The sequence below is a fragment of the Octopus bimaculoides genome, chromosome 3, assembly GCF_001194135.2.
Source record: "Octopus bimaculoides isolate UCB-OBI-ISO-001 chromosome 3, ASM119413v2, whole genome shotgun sequence".
NCBI lineage: Eukaryota > Metazoa > Mollusca > Cephalopoda > Octopoda > Octopodidae > Octopus > Octopus bimaculoides.
Genome location: NC_068983.1, coordinates 97,036,124 through 97,039,817, shown reverse-complemented (window position 1 = coordinate 97,039,817; position 3,694 = coordinate 97,036,124). Strand labels below are relative to the sequence as shown.

Here is a 3,694-nt window from a genome sequence, read left to right as displayed (position 1 = left end):
ATCGTTTTGAAGTTTCTCTCACTCCCTGAAGACTCATTTGGCTCTCAGCAATATCAAGGCGTAGAAGAGTTGGGTGGTGAAACCAAAGAGGTGTGGAGATTAGAAATTGTAAAATGAAACAAGAAACTTGGCAGTTGGAGGCTAGGAATATAAATTATGAAGATTTTACGGTAACATTCTTTCGTTTCAGAGACGAAAATTACATTGCAATATGCATAACGTTAACTTTTATGCGATTATTATTGTTACTTCTGTTAGTATTATTTTTACTGTTGGCTACATTGTTCATGTTGCTATTATAGTTATTTTGTTGTTGTTGTTGTTGTTGTTGTTATTGTTGCTGTTGGTGCCCTTGTGGTTGTTGTTGTTGTTGTTGTTGTTAATGTTGTTCGTTTGTTGCCTTTGTTTTGTTATATAGTATTCCTATATGTGTAGCAGCTGCTGTTTCTGTTGATATTGTTGTCTTATTATTTGATTACGTTTCGTTTTTTTTTGTTCTTTCTTTTTCTGTTATGTACTTTTTTGTGTGTGTGTGTGCGTGTGTGTGTTTGTATATACCAGGTCAACTTTAATTACATATGCCTCTGATCAAAAGTAACCCAGTCGTGACCATCACGTCTGTTGTAATCGTTGTATATCTAGAATTACATTTTACAAGATGATGAGATGCTTTGCGGGATATTGTCGACTCTGTCGATTGGATCACGGCGTTCAGTTTCCATCTTTGGTTATTATTGCAGTTATTTCATAATGGGGATGAAGGAAAATAAAATGAGAGATTATAGAAAGCTCTTTCCTTTAGAATGCTTAATGATACTCGGATTGCAATGCTTGTTTAAGGCGGCGAGCTAGTAGAATCGTCTGCACGCCGGCTGTTTTACGCCCTGAGTTCAAATTTCACCAATGTCGATTTTACCTTTCATCCTTACGGGGTCGATTAATTAAGCACCGAGGTTGACGTAAACGACTTACCCTTCTCTTCAAATTTCAGGCTTTGTGCCTATAGCTGAAAGGAATATTAAATTCTTTTGGTGTCGAATTGGCAAAGTCAACAGAGCAATGGATGCTTCGAGGTAGTTTTTCAAACTTTATACGTTTCGAGTTCAGATTCCACTGAGGTAAAATGTCGTCTTTCATACTTCTGAATTAGGTAAAGAAAAAAAAAACAAACAATAGGCGCGCAAGAGTGGCTGTGTGGTAAGTAGCTCGCTTACCAACCACATGGTTCCGGGTTCAGTCCCACTGCGTGGCACTTTGGGCAAGTGTCTTCTACTATAGCCTCGGGCCGATCAAATCCTTGTGAGGAGATTTGGTAGACGGAAACTGAATGAAGCCCGTCGTATATATGTATATGTATATGTATATATGTGTGTTTGTGTGTCTGTGTTTGTCCCCAAAACATCGCTTGACAACCGATGCTGGTGTGCTTACGTCCCCGTAACATAGCGGTTAGGCAAAAGAGACCGATAGAATAAGTACTTGGCTTTCAAAGAATAAGTCCTGGGGTCGATTTGCTTGACTAAAGGCGGTGATCCAGTATAGCCGCAGTCAAATGACTGAAACAAGTAAAAGAGTAAAAGAGAGTAATTAAAGGCAGCTGATTAGGGAGAGTTTTAGCGCGTCGAACGATAAGAATTAGAGGGGCTGGTGGGGTGTGTGATCTCTGTTCTGTCTATTTGCATTCTGACAGTAACGCCTATGATGACATTGCTCCCATGCTGTATAGGCCTTTAGTCAGTGATGTTGCCCTTGAATAAAATCGGTGACACAAGCAGCTCCCAGTCATCCGCACATACACACACACAAAAAGGAAAACAAAATTTGACTAGACCTGAGCAAACATAAACAGACGAACAGTCCACCTTGAACAACGGAGGCCTAAAAATCTTATTTCTTTTAGCTGATGTAATCATGGGATCAAATTTTGGCACAAGGCCACCAATTTCAGGGCAGGGGAAAAGTCGATTACATCGACCCCACTACTCAACTGCTACTTTTATCAACCTTGAGACGATGAAAGGCAAAATCAACCTCGGCGGAATTTGAACTCAGAACGCCAAGACGGATGAAATGTCACTAAGTATTTTCCCCTGCCTGCTAACGATCCTGGCAGCTCACCGCCTTTTTAGCGTTCGTTATTATCACCCGCTAAGGAGGCGAGCTTGGCAGAAATGTTAACGCGCAGGACAAAATGCTTAGCGACACTTTTTTCAGGCTTTTTACGCTTTGAGTTCAAATTCCACCGTGGTTGACTTTACTTTTCGTCCTCTCGGGGTCGATTAAATAAAGCGCAGTCAAATACTGGGGTTGATATGTTCGACTTCCCCCTCCCCACAAAAACTGCTGACTTTATGCCAAAATTTGAAACTATTACCATTAGCCTGTCAGGCGAATTACCACTATGGCTATATTGTATGTATTGGTGTATTATTTCAGGCTTTTTGTGTCCTGAGTTCAAATTCTGCCGAGGCAAGTTTTGCGTTTCATGCGCTCCGTTTGAATAAAGATTATGGCCAGTGTCAGTTTTCTGCCACTGTAACAGCAATGTTCTAAACAGTTTCAGACATATCTCACTCAGATATATATACTCTTTTAATCTCAAATATATTGCTGTTGGCATTTCGTTGTTAATAAATTGTCGTTGTTGTTGAAACGGATGGGCAGTCGATTAAAACCAACGCCAGTTCTTGACTGGTATATTATTTTATCGACCTAATGAGGAAGAAAAGCAATGTTGACCTCTGTGAGATTGGAACTCAGAAGATAAAGAGAGGAAATAAATACCACAAAGTAATTTGTCCAATGCTAAACGATACTGTCAATCTATTACATTATTATTGTTGCAGCTGTTGATACAGATTATTGTATATTTTCGCTGCTTTATGCTGCTTCTTTTGTTGCTGTTGTTGTTGTTGTTGCAGTTCTAGTTAGTGCAATTACTTCTGCAACAGCTGTTGTTATTTCCGTTTTTGTTGATATTATTGCATAAAGAATTGTAGCTCCATTTTAGCAAACATATGTCACAGAGAGACGTATTCAAACCGGTTTGGCCTCTCATCTTTCAAGTTAGAGATGACCTGTTAGAAATCTAGCGCATGTGAATACGTAGCTAGGATCTCTACATTTGAACAGAAAATCAAAAGAACAAATATATTTTGTCTGCGGTTGAAAAGGTTCAAAAGTGCAACATACTGTAGTAGTAGTAGTTCACTATATAATTATAAATTTAGAAACATATAAATGAGGTGGTTTCAAAAAGTTCCTGGACTAGATAGGCTTAATAAAAAATAACTTATTTACCTAAGTTTTAACTTCATCTCCTTCGAAATAGTCACCTTGCGCAGCAATACACACGGTCTCAGCGTTCCTGCCACTTTTGGAATCCAGCCTGGAAGTCGATTGTCGTAAGCGAGGCCAAAACTTTTGCGATTTGCTCTGCATCTTAACAATGGTGTTAAAACGGCGACCTTTCAGCTGCATTTTCCTATTGGAGAAGAGATGGAAGCCCACGGGTGCTAAATTTGGCGAATAGAGCGAGTGCGGAAGCGATACTATGTTGTTTACCATGTTATGTGTGTGTGTGTGTGTGTGTGTGTGTGTGTGTGTGTGTATACCTGTGCGGGTTTACACACACACACACAAACACACATTCAACCTCACATTTACACACACACATATATATATATATATATAT

General features: G+C 39.4%; 1 long non-coding RNA gene across 1 annotated transcript in view; it reads left to right on the top strand.

Annotated features, from left to right (window-relative positions):
* The window catches only part of LOC128247416 (uncharacterized), a 105,463-nt gene continuing 101,769 nt past the window's right edge, over window positions 1–3,694 (top strand). Inside the window, exon 1 of the long non-coding RNA XR_008263798.1 lies at window positions 1–170. This is a non-coding gene — a long non-coding RNA (uncharacterized LOC128247416). The remainder of the gene's footprint in view (window positions 171–3,694) is intronic.